At 37.3% G+C, this 13,690-nt stretch overlaps 1 non-coding gene across 1 annotated transcript; it reads right to left on the bottom strand.

Moving 5' to 3' along the window:
• Positions 1-10,717: 10,717 nt before the first annotated feature.
• LOC123387432 lies at positions 10,718-10,783 on the bottom strand. The gene has a single exon (XR_006601884.1). It is a non-coding gene; the product is annotated as a small nucleolar RNA SNORD58 (small nucleolar RNA).
• Between the last annotated feature and the right edge of the window lie 2,907 nt (positions 10,784-13,690).

Here is a 13,690-nt window from a genome sequence, read left to right as displayed (position 1 = left end):
GGATAAACAAATTGTGATATAGTCATACAACAGTGTACTACTCAGAATAGGACACAATAAACTATGGATACATACATCAGCATGAATGAATATCAAAATAATTATGGTAAGTGAAAGAATTCAGGCCAAAATAAAATAAAATAAGAAGATGAATACATACCGTATTATTAAAACTGAAGACAATGCAAACTGGCCTGTGGTGACAGAGACTAGATTAGTGGTTCCCTGGTTAGGGAGTACCTAGGGAGGGGTACAGGGGTACATGAAAACTTGTAGAGGCGATGAATACATTCCCTATCTTGACTGTGGTGGTTGCTTCATAGGTATATACATACATCAAAACTTACCAAATTGTACCTTTAAGTATATGCAGTTTACTGTATATCAATTATACCTTGATAAAAGTATTTAAAAATGGTAAAAATGATAGTTTAGCAAGGACTTGAAGGAAGTGAGAAAGTTAGTCTTGTGGATAGCAAATGTGAGGTTTTTAAAAATTATCATACGTGGGGCGCCTGGGTGGCTCAGTGGGTTAGGCCGCTGCCTTCGGCTCAGGTCATGATCTCAGGGTCCTGGGATCGAGTCCCGCATTGGGCTCTCTGCTCAGCAGGGAGCCTGCTTCCTCCTCTCTCTCTCTCTGCCTCTCTGCCTACTTGTGATCTCTCTCTGTCAAATAAATAAATAAAATCTTAAAAAAAAAAATAAATAAATAATCACCTTTAAAAAAAAAAAAAAAATTATCATACGAATCTTTGCAGTGGACATTTATTCCCCGCCCCCCTGCCCAAGCAAATTTCCCTTCTTCTGGTAAAACAGCACCTTCTTCATAAGTATTAATTTTGGTTGGAAGTGACAGTAAATGCAAAATATTAGAAGCTAAAACAGCTAGAGTTTTGCTTTCTCTTTCCAAAAATTTGGAAAGCTCTGGAGTAGCTCCATGATAACCAGGGATCCAGATTCCTTCTTGTAATTTGTTGCTACAGCTTCCATTTCATGACCCTGGCTATTCCGGTCCAACCAAAACACTTCTATTCCAAGTAGCAGGAAGGAAGAAAGAAGCATGCCTCTCTTATTAAGGACTCTTCCTAGAAGTTGCATATACTCTTTCGTTTAGATCCCACTGGCTAGAAGTTAGTTACACACAGTCAGGGAGAACGAAGAAATGCTATCTTCATTCTGAGCTCCATGTGCCCAGATAAAAGTCAGAGATAAAAGGAGAACAAGGAGAATCATAAGGGAAGGGAGGGAAAAGTGAAACAAGATGAAACCAGAGAGGGACACAAACCATAAGAGACTCTTAATCTTAGGAAACAAACTGAGGGTTGCTGGGGGGTTGTGGGGTAGGGATGGGGTGGCTATGTTATGGACATTGGGAAGGGTATGTGCTATGGTGAGTGCTGTGAATTGTGTAAGACTGATGATTCACAGACCTGTACCCCTGGGGCAAAAAATACATTATATGTTAATAATAAATAAATCATATACATCTAAAAAAAAAAAGGAGAACAAAGATTTTGAGAGATATCTAATTAGTCTTTGCCATATCCACTCCTTTTTTGGAAAGTCCTCCTCTTCTCTTACAAAGCATGTGGTTCTAGTGAGGGGTAGCAGTCATTTTAACATCTCGTTGGTCACAGAGATGGATGGACACATGATCTCAGCTAGGCCAATGAGTCATTTTAACATCTCGTTGGTCACAGAGATGGATGGACACATGATCTCAGCTAGGCCATGGAAGATGGGAACTTGGGAGGGCCCGGAATTTATAGGACCATCTTCAAGAAAGCCAGTATGCAGAGGGCAGTGAAGACTGAACAAAAGGTTCTGAAGATGTTCCAGTCCCTGCTGCAGTCACACTTGAGGCCCACTTAAGCTACACTGCTTACCCTTCATTTATGTTACCTGAGGCAATATACCTTCTACAGCCTATTAACCAAAGAGAACCCTAATGAACCAGTTTTAGCCCTTAAAAAGCCTTCAAAGGGTCAGTTTCACTAAAGAATTAATCCTGCCTTTGAAGTTATTCACATAAGAAATATAAATAATCAGAAAACACAAAAAAACGCATAATTTCAAAAATGTCACTTCTAATTACAGAAACAATTATTAAAGTAGAAGGAGGATACTTTTTCATTTGCTTAGCAGATTGACAAAGTTTCAATAGTTCCTTAATATCTGAGCAAACAGATATTTTAATATACTTCTGTGAAAGTATAAATTGGTACTATACTTGTGGAGAAAATTTTCCAATATCAACTACAATTTCAAATGCATGTCCTTTGACCAGCAACTTAATTTGCTGGAAATGGTATGCCAGGAAATTCTGCATAAGGATATTCATTAAAGTGTTATTTCAATGAATGAAAGTTGGAGTCCAAGCAAAATATTTTTATAAAGATTTTATTTATTTATTTATTTATTTGAGAGAGAGAGAGAGCAAGCATGCGAGCGTCTGCAGGGGTAGGGGCAGAGGGAAAGGAAGAGAGAGAATCTCAAGTTGACTCTGCACTGAGCATGGAGCCCAACCAGGTCTTGATATAATGACCCTGAGATCATGACCTGAGCCAAAATCAAGAGTTTGACTGTTAACCAACTGAGTCACCCAGGTGTCCCTAAAACAAGGTCTTTTAAAACTATGGCCTTATAATATATATATATATATATATATATATATATATATATATATATATATAAAAACTATTATAAAGAAAGGATGAATTTAAGTGGTAGCATGTAGATAATAAACTTTTAAATAAAAAGCAAATTACAGTGTATAAAATAGAATCTCATGTATTTAAAAATACACTTGTACAGCTTTTCAAAATTTAATTTCGAAATTTGATTTCAAAATTTGATTTCTTGTCTCTCTGACTAGGACCTTATTTTCATTTTTTTAAAAGATCACAATGAGATAAAAATCAAAGGACACTGAGAGAGAGAGTTGTAAAAGAGCTTTTGTTTTGTTTTATTGCAAGTGAGGAGTGTGTGTATATGTCTGTGTGTCTGTGCATGTGTATGATGCTTTGTAATTTTGAGCAAGCCATACCCTGATAACAGCCATGCTATCCTTGCCCATCTGCCTGAAGGTGGGCTTACTTAGTGATCTGAATGGGATTGGGCCCCAGAGTGAGTTCTTCTCACTAGCCAATGACGGTCAACAACAGGAGGGATGTCCTCTCCCTCTGCCAAACCCCTGCCAAAACAAACAAGTGAATGTTCCAAAACAGGAAGATGTTCTGACGATTTCTATTAATTTCCTCAGGGCAGAAGTTATGAACCCATGATAATGGTCAGTCCTGGCCTCTTACTCAAGACTCTGATGGGTGACAGGTTTCTCCTCAGTCTTTTGTAGAAATATAAAATACAAGCATTGCTTGTTACACTAAGAAGCTTAAAGCAGGGTTTTTAGGAGTGCTTCATAAATTTTCCTTTATTGCAGATATGAGTCTTGTCTTCTTGGAAAGACCACACAGATTTTGGTGTACCTTGCTTAAGAATAAGAGACAACAGTTACAACCTGTTCATCTTACCTACTTTCCATGAAAAAGAGAGAGAAAATCACCATATAACAGCATTAGGGAATTCGGGATGCCTTCTACCTCCCTCAGGGATTTTCTTAAGATTATACGTAGACAAAGGTCTGGCAGGAGACACAAGAAAGCATCCCTGGTTACCCAGGGGCAGTGAGGATAAAGAGGATAAGGGTAGGAAGGCTTTCTGAGTCTTTTGAATATTTCACAAGTATTTCACAATACTTTTGTAATTAAAACTCTTTAAAATTTTTTTTGATGCAAATTAATGCTGTATGCCATTAGGTGTGGGTATTAAAATGGATCCAAAAAGACAATCTGAGGAAAACCTTGGCCCTGAATTTTCCAGTCTACCTCCATGCAAATTTTGGTAGCCTTCTACTTTGGCATTCTGATTAGAGGTTTTCATTTCATAAAGGAATCAATTCTACGTTGATTATGCTTAATTACACCATAACTTCCACACTTCAGATTCTTCTCAGAAAATAAAATCTTGAATTACCTGGTGTTGAATTGTTAACAAAAGTTTGGTTGTAAAAACCATGTTCAGGGAGAATGGCCTAAAATGGGAATGGACCCCTTCTCTAGACATTCTGAATTTTGTCAGATTTGGAGACAGATCTTGGAGAGATTTTGGGGGGCCACATTGTCTCAACATTCCTCTCCCTCACGACATGGCCCTTTTGACCTACATTTTATCATTTTGCCTTGACTGTACACTTAGAGGTGTTTTAAGAAACAACTACATTACCTCCATCATTGTACATACTGTAGTATTGTTACTGAGAAATTGTCTATACATCACAACAATGCAGAAAAAGCTGTGTTTCTTCCTGAGCATCTTGTCCTGTTTTATCTTACTATATTTACACTGTCAATATTGTGGTATCTTTGCCTTCCCTTGGCCACTAGGAAACACATAAATATGTGTGCTTCCCAGTGCCTATACAGAAGTTCACAGATGATTTGAGTGCCTGGATATTATACACTATACTATATTGTATATTACATTAATCTAAACTCTAGGTATTATATTTTTCTACCATTTAACTTTCTCTTTGACCCCTTTCCTCATTTATGTTAGTGTATTTTTGTTATATTGTATGTATTTCTATAAAGGATTCCAAAGTTCCTCTCCCCTTCTTTTGTTGAATAAAGGGTAGTGAGACTCGCTTTCCCTTTGGAACATGTAATATGCTAAACCTCTCATGACTCAAACTTGGATTCCAAAGTCTTCTTTCTACAAGGTTTCTGGTTATACCATATTAGTGCCAGTGTTCTTGACATCAATGTTAGAGCCTGTTGTCCTAACTCTAGAGTGACCATGAAAGTCACAGACCCTTGTGAAGTCAATATTGTCTAGATCAAACTACTGTGTTTTGGTTAGTGAAAAAAAATGTCCTAAGACTTGAGCTCCAGACTCAGTTAATTTATTGCTTTATCTAAATATTTATTTATTACTAGTTTACTATGTCCCAGGCATGCAGTTAAGTTCTGCAGATACAATGGTAAACAAAAAACACACATGGCCTATGCCCTCAAAGAGTTTACAGTCTAGAAGTGAGAAAAGACACTTACCATATAATTCCACAAATGTCATTACAGGTCATGAACAGGCTTTGGGAGCTTGTGATATGGGATCAGAACCTGTCTTGGGAGTCAGGGAAGACTTATTTGAATTTATATCTGCAGGACAACTATGAGTTTGGGAAGAGGATAAGGAGAGGCAAGAAGCATTTTGGGAAGTGAGAACAGAATGTGCAAATGCCATGTGGCAGGGGAGCACAGTGCAATGGAGGAATTGAAAGAAGAACCCTGTGGCTAAATGCAAACATTTGTGGGACAGTGGTGTTAGCTGAGACTAAGGCAGTACGTAAGAGCAACCTACTAAGCCACTGAACCCTTTTAAATAATGACTAACTGCATAAGCTATGGTAAATGATCCAACTTTTCTAAGCCTGTTTCCTGGGCTGTAGAACACTGATCTTTAAGTGCCTGGTGATGCTGAGCTACATACCAAGTACTGTTTAAGTTACAAGGGGATTTAAGCTAAGCTTTCTCTAGGGGCCAGGATACTGGAAATTTCCATTTACCCAAGAGAAAAGCCTCTATTTAAAAAAAGAAAAAAAGAAAAAAAAAAGCCCTTGGGTAGGTTCTTTGTTTTTTGTCTTTTAATCAAATTATGCACAGTGAAAGAATAGTCTCACATGTAAATGGTCTTGTGATGGATGGTCAAGGGAGAACAGTGTATGCCCCACCCCCTTCAGGTACCAAAGCTTTTACTTAATGGTTTCATTCATGTCCCCAGAAAACTTCCAATGTGCAAGACAATTTTAGCTATGTTATTTTGTTTAATCCACACAAGAAGCCTATGACTTAAATATCATTTTTAATCTTCCAGAGATGAGAAAACTAGTGACCAGAGAGATTAGGTAAGTTACCCAAAAACATATACCTAGAAAATTATGGAGTTGGAATTCAAACTCAGGTAGTCTGATCCAAACCCATGAAACTATCACTCACCACACGGACCTCAACAAGACTAGATATGGTGCAGAGTTGCCTGTCAGACCCTGTAGTGACGATGAGGAGGGAAAGGAAAAATTGGATCCACCAGTTCTCATTCCATGAACCTAAAGTAAAAGAAATCTTATCTTCTGAGGAAATGTCTTCAACTTCTGCTATCAACCCTCCCATGGTAAGGCATGACCAAAAAGTCAGTTATCTGTCAACATAGTTCCCCTGCCCCTTATCTGCAGATTATGTGTTCTAAGACCCCTGTACCCCTGGTACTAGGGATAGTACCAAACCCCATATATACTATGGTTTTTCCTATAACACCCATCTACAAGAAAGTTTAATATACAAATTAGGCACAATAAGATATTAACAAAAATAATAAAGTAGAACACTTATAACAATATACTGTAATGAAAGTTACGTGTTTGTGGTCTCTCTCTCTCAAAATATCTTATTGTACTATACTCATCCTACCTCTTAGGATGTTGTGAGATGATGGAATGTCCATGTGATGAGATGAAGTAAGGTGAATGACAGAGGCCCTGTAATGTAGTGTTAGGCTATTGCTGACTTTCTGAGACTATGTCAGAAAAGGATTATCTGTTTCTGGACTGTGGTAACTGAAACTGTGGGAAGTGAAACCACAAATGACAGGGGGCTAGTTCCCTAGCTTAAAAGAAGGAAATGAAATAGATTAACCCTTCTGTCAATGAAGATAAAAGATTCTGTTTCCCCAGTTGGCCTTGACAGGGAGTGGGTTCTGCAAGACCTGTACTTTATAAAGAGGAGGGAAATGTCACCAGACTTTCCTATCTGTAGAACTTGGCTAGCATTCTGTAAAGAGGGAGAATATAACATGGCACCAGCTGTGAATGCTTCTGTTTTAATAAGAAAACTACCTTTGGAACAAAATCAGACCCACACTGGGATGGAATAAGATGTCTCAGACACGAGTTCTAACTTGGTGTAGGATTATTAAGAAGCAAGCTTTACAGTCCTGCTGAGTCAATGGACAGGATCTATTTTCAGTTCTCAACTTGTCCTGAGATGCTGTAAATCTCTTGCCAAGACTTGAATCAGTGCAGCACCTGTGAGAACCAATTAAGAATGCCACATCACCTAGGAAGAGAGCAACAGAGTGCTGTGAATTCTTATTTGGATAAAAGTGTCCGAAACTGAAGAAAATTAGCCAGCTACCTAGTCATGCAGGCAAATCTTGTTTTAACAAAAATCAAAAAGGAGGACCTGCTCTGGTGGGCCCAATTCCATATTCCCTGAGCAACTTTTTTTTTTCCTTTTTCCTCCTTCTCCAGACAGTTCCAAGCTGGATACCATTTGGCAGGAGAATCAAGGTTTCCTTATTGACTTTTTTGTCTAGTTGGTTGGCTTTGTCATCCAGACCTCTTCCAGAGACTGTGCTCTTACCTCCTGATTACCCCTTTGCTCACTGAGTTCCTAACTATCTTCCTGGCTTTTTGGCATTCCTGGTTTCTTAAAGCATTCTTTTGGGATTTCTGGTCAATTCGGTGTCCTTGCCTGATTTCTGGCACACTCTGAATTCTGCCTGTCTTTGGTTCATGTGTACTGATTTTTCTATCCTTTGGTTTCTGTGTACTTCTCGACTTCTGTTTTTCCATGCCCGATCGCCCACCGCCTAGCAGATATCCACCTCCAACTTCCCTTACCTGTTTGATTTTTTAAAACTTGTTTTTGCAAAGCATCACCATTGTTCACAATTCTAGAACTGACATTTTTAGAGTTTTAGGTGGAACAATCAAGAGGAAATACCCTTTTGGAAAAAGGAAATGCAGGATTGGAGACTGGGATTACTAGCCTCCTTTATAACTGAATCTCAGGAAGGCAATGATAGGGAACATAAAAGAGATCTGGATTCAAAAGAAAGATATTTATTGTTGGTAATATGGGCAATAAAGTAATAATTATCTAAGAAGAATTTAAAATAAGAACCCTGAGAAATCACTGATTCTTAATAATATTCTATTTTTTATATCAAGAAAATTTTTGTTCCTTTGAACTAAATGTTTTTAGCTTATTACCAAATTTTGAATATATGAATTTAGATATTTTTAAATGGGTAGATATCATTCATAAACACTAACAATAATGTATTTTAGGGTGCCAAATTTGAAACTAGTATTTAATTTCAAATCTAATTGAACTATGCTATTTTCATAGGGATATACAGGCTCCTTTTGAAAAGTTTAATTTTAGGGCACCTGGGTGGCTCAGTCGGTTAAGCATCTGCCTGGGATCAAGTCCTACATGGGGCTCCCTGCTTGATGGGGAGTCTGCTTCTTCCTCCCCCCCTGCTTAGGCACTCTCTCTCTCTCTCTCAAATAAATAAAATCTTTAAAAAAAATAAAGGGACAACTCATTCTTCTTGTCCCATCAAAAATTATAAATTAATTACGTGACTCTAGAATTTTATAGTTGGAATTTTCCTTGGAATCATAAAAACAAATTCAGTCATTTCTATATTTTCCAGTATAGTATAACTTTTGTTTTATTTTAAAGTGAACCAAACAAAGCAGCAGCAATATGTAGAGACTCAGATACCCTGTGGTATCATTCTGGGTGTGCACCTTCATAGCACGACCTTGGGCAAATTACCCAACTTCTCCTTACCTGAGAAAGATTTTTAACTGATTCCAGCCCCACAGTCTATGACCCAGGTCAACCAGACCCAGGTGTATTGCTTTCACATTGATAATATCCTAGACTTTAGATCTCTTCATGTGTCCCAACTCTTATAATTAAAACTTTGCCTTGGTCTCTATTCCACAATTAATCTTCCAGTTGCCTGTCCAGACAGTTATACCTCTAGGTTTGGAGTCCTGCCCTTTACACAGGTCGTGGTTATAGAACCTATCAATCTTCCAGTTACCACCTCTAGTCTGCTGGTCTGAATCCCAGAGAACTATCTCCCTCTGAGCTATTTGATTTTATGTCAATTTGACTCTGTGTCAACTTGACTATGTGTTCGACTACTGCCTTGGGCCTCCCACTGACAGCTGCTTTTATGAACTATGGCCTGATACCTTGAAATATTTTGAATACCTGTTAAAATGTCAGTATCCCCAAGTTCCAATCCTATTCCAGTGGGTATGCTCAAGACTGGTTCTCTTTCTTTCTCTGGTATTAGTGGGCCATAACCACCCTGCTCTCAAGATGCCAGATATGCAATTTTACGTGGTATTATCCTATAGCATCAAGAAATTGTGTCTATCAATAAACTGTGTTCATTATAATCTGTTTAATAAGACAGAGACATAGTTCAAAAAGATCTCCATTAGTATAACAATGGTCACAATTTTTACAAGAGTTGGTACTAGTACTAATTGGTACTAAGGGACTAGTTTTGTTTTCTAAGAAAATTAATTTGTGGGGGTACCTGGGTGGCTCAGTTAGTTAAGTGGGCAGCTTTTGATTTCAGCTCAGGTCATGATATCAAGGTGTGGGATCAAGCCCCACTTTAGGCTCTGTACTCAACAGGGAGGCTGTTTGATATTCTCTCTCTCCCTCTCCCTCTACTTCTGCCCCTCCCTTACTAAGATAAATAGATAAATCTTACAGAAAAAGAAAATTAATTTGTGTGGAAAAGTTCATTCTCCCTAAAACTCAAAAATGGATTTTTACCTAAAGCTTTTGGGGAAGATTTGTTGAAGATGTTGGTGCTCCATGAATTTGTTCAATAACAAATTTCACAGGAGTTTATAAATTTATCTATTTATCCAGTTATGCTTTTGAAGCGAAAAACTCCTATTATGGTTTTTTCTATTTAAAATAAAAGCGATTTCACATGGTTTCCCAGCACAGCACTTTAAGCATTTGTGTATATGTAGTACTTAGCCTGCTTGTGTTATTATGTTAAGAACTTTATAACATACAGTCTAATTAAATTGTCACACAGGTTTATTGACCTACTACTACAGAGGCAATTGAGGCATCAAGATTTTAAGTAACTTGCCCAAAGAGGTCACACAGTGAGAAAGCAGCAGAACCAAAAAGAATCTGCCTCCTTCAGATAGCTCCTAATCACTACATGGAAACAACAAACACTGAAAAAAATGAGAAAACACACACACACACACACACACAAAACTTGGAAAAAGATAAGGAATATGCTCCAAGAAGTCTGAACACTTTATTATATCTTCGAATTGGTTGGTTCTGACTAGATTTTACTGGGGGTAATCAGTGAGGAAACATCTGGGTCTCCTAAGATCTCTGCTGTCATCTGAGAGAATTGGATGTTTCCTGGATTTGGATGGTTATTCCTCACTTGAGAGAACTGGGAAATATTTAGGGCTGGTCTTCAGAAGGAAGGACAACACTACAAATCTCCTTAATAAACAGGGTTCTGGCAGTGTGCTACCAGGTCACCTCTTGCTGCAGTCTCTACACAATTTTCCCCTTCTGTAGAGAGCATGGCATATCCTTATACACAAAATAGGGAAACCAGATTGTGGAATGCTATTTGAATATAATGACATTGACATTTATTTTATAGAAGACCCTGAGACTATAGCCAGAGGCTGAAAATATTCTGTCTCAGGACAAGTTGATATCCTGCTGAAGACCACATGCACAATAACAAAATAAACCCTTCAATAACTTCCATGGGACAATTTTTTTTCCTTCCAGCAGCTGTTCAAAGAATAGTTGTTTTCATGATTAATCCAAAGGTGTTCTAAAAAATGCCATCATTGCAGGCAAGTGACAAGTTTTATATGATAATTTTTGACATGCTTGCTAAAGTCATCATGAATTCTCAATAGAAGTCTTTCGATGCCATGTTTTCATTGGGGGAATTTCAATTTCCAGAATTATAGTATTATGCCTCGAGTCAGACAAATCCTAGCACCAAATTATTATAGGCTGTTCCTTTTCTTAAGGAACTATTCCAAAAAGCCCACAATATTTCTTCAGGGAATGTACCAATAAGAAGAAATAGAATATAGACTGTCATTCATCATTCTGTTTCAGATTCTGAATGATGTTTTTAAGTTAAAAACATCTTTAAAACCTATTCTGTTTTTGTACTTTTTGTCCTCCCGGAAGCCTCATTTATTCATTCATCCTTTCAGCAAATGTTTATGGATTACCTTCTATATGCCAGGTGCTGAGGTAGGTATTAAGGACATAATAATGAATTAGAATTTGCTGTCATTGTAATTGTAATCATTCCTTTAAATTAAATTAAATTAAATTAAATATTAAGAAACCAGACACACAAAATACCTGCTCTACTTCCTATTAAATTTCTTGTGTTCTATACTCCTAACATCATTTTATAATTTTTTGGACACAAGAGATTCATAATATTTGGTGGTGATATCAGCAGACAATTAGAGAATTATTGTATTCTTTCTTTCTTTATTTTTAAAGGATTTTATTTATTTATTTGACAGAGAGAGATCAGAGAGTAGGCAGAGAGACAGGCAGAGAGAGAGGAGGAAGCAGGCTCCCTGCAGAGCAGAGAGCCCGATGCAGGATTCGATCCCAGGACCCTGAGATCATGACCTGAGCTGAAGGCAGAGGCTTAACCCATTGAGTCACCCAGGCGCCCCAGAATTATTGTATTTTTAAAAAATCAATATTCACTTTGCCTTTTCATAGAAAATAAATGAATGCCTTATCTCTCATTTTAGTTTTTTTCCCTCCTTCCTTCCTTCCTTCCATCCTTCCTTCTCTCCTTTCTTTCTATTAAATTTTTTATTTTAATGCCCTGTCATTTTAATCTTATATTCTCATGACTAAGTCACAACAGACCTCGTTTTTCCTGGGGTGTAAGTTCAGTAACCACCTTGCCTTCCTGTTCTAGTGGATGGTGGTACTGAATTAGTACTCCAGGAAACAGTGAAATAAATACTTTGTCTATTCTGTTCTCTGGGGAATTTCACATAAAACAGGGGTTCTTTTTGAACCTAGATGTTCATCAACAGATGAATGGATAAAGAAGAGGTGGTGTATATATACAATGGAATACTATGCAGCCATCAAAAGAAATGAAATCTTGCCATTTGCAACAATGTGGATGGAACTAGAGAGTATCATGCTTAGCAAAATAAGTCAATCGGAGAAAGACAACTATCATATGATCTCCCTGATATGAGGAAGTGGTGATGCAACATGGGGGCTTAAGTGGGTAGGAGAAGAATAAATGAAACAAGATGGGATTGGGAGGAGACAAACCCTAAGTGACTCTTAATCTCACAAAACAAACTGAGGATTGCTGGGGGGAGGGGGGTCGGGAGAGGGAGGTGGGGTTATGGACATTGGGGAGGGTATGTGCTATGGTGAGTGCTGTGAAGTGTGTAAACCTGGAGATTCACAGACCTGTACCCCTGGGGATAAAAATATATGTTTATAAAAAATAAAAAATTAAAACAAACAAACAAACAGGGGTTCTTTTTTAATTGAATCACTAATTCAAAGCCTAATCTCCTCCCTTCTATTCTCTCCACTAGTCCCTTTCTTGCCCCCTATTTTAAAGCTTCAAAGAAACTTCTGATTGTGTCTCCTTTCCCAAATCACTCACAAGGAGGTTAACTCAGAGGTTACAAATTCAGATGCCTATAGGTAACAGCCTGGAAAGAGAAAAAAGTGCTGGGGGCTGAGGCAGAAACATTAGGGAGTGAGGGGGGACTATGGCAAACTAGAGCACGGGCCTGGAAAAGTTTGTCTGTACTCAGCGCAACTCATTGTTGTTGGGTGAATGAAATGCTGAGTTAGCTGATCATCCAATTTTCACAAGAGCCAGAAATCTGCATCCTTATGTAAAATGTTCCTATCTGTAAATGTTGAACCACAAACAAAACATAGGTCCCCCCCGACTACCATTTGCAATCTTGGCTCTTATTGGTATTGAATCCAAAAGACTAAAAGCGCAGTAGGTTTTGAAATGTCCTTGAAGAATAAGAGTTGAATTTGTGACCCAACCCCACACTCAAGGGAAAAGGAAAAGGAAGAGTTCTTCTCAGGGGTGTGATTTGGTATTATTGGTCTAATATTTTTGGTCTATATTGGTCTATATTTGGTCTATATTTTGTCTAATATATTGGTCTATATTTTTATTAATCTAATCAGTACATTACTATAGTTTTAAAAAATGTAATAAAGCAATCCATCTTTCATGTAAGATAAGGGAAGATGAAATATATTTTCAACTTAAAATACATATTCAGTTTTGTTTTTATTTATATAAAGGAACACTGGCACTGGAAGAATACATTAAAAATTAATGAGTGATTATCTCTGTAGGGTAGGGATAAGGTAGAAAGCCATGAGTATAGGAAGACAACTTCTCAATTTATACTTTTTATTTAGTTTTTCTTTTTGAAACAGATGAGAGTATTATATATTCAAAATTCAAATTTTTAAAATGAACATAAATGGCATTAACATGCCAAATTATTTTCATTGTAGGGAAGTATGACAGGTTGAAAAATGAATTAGAATGTGTAAAAATATACAACAGGACAAAATTCTATAAGGGAAATGGAATTATAAAAGTTAAAGAAGAAGAAAAAGGAATAATGTTTCAATTAGGATAGCCAAAGAAAAATTCTTTAATTTAATCTTTAAATGATATCAAACTGCTATAGTATTTATAGTCC

This window comes from Mustela putorius, unplaced genomic scaffold (genome assembly GCF_011764305.1).
Source record: "Mustela putorius furo isolate JIRA1106 unplaced genomic scaffold, ASM1176430v1.1 tig00003853_pilon_pilon_pilon, whole genome shotgun sequence".
In the NCBI taxonomy this organism is placed as follows: Eukaryota; Metazoa; Chordata; class Mammalia; order Carnivora; family Mustelidae; genus Mustela; species Mustela putorius.
The sequence above is the reverse complement of the archived record's forward strand: the minus strand, read 5'-3'. Positions and strand labels throughout refer to the sequence as shown.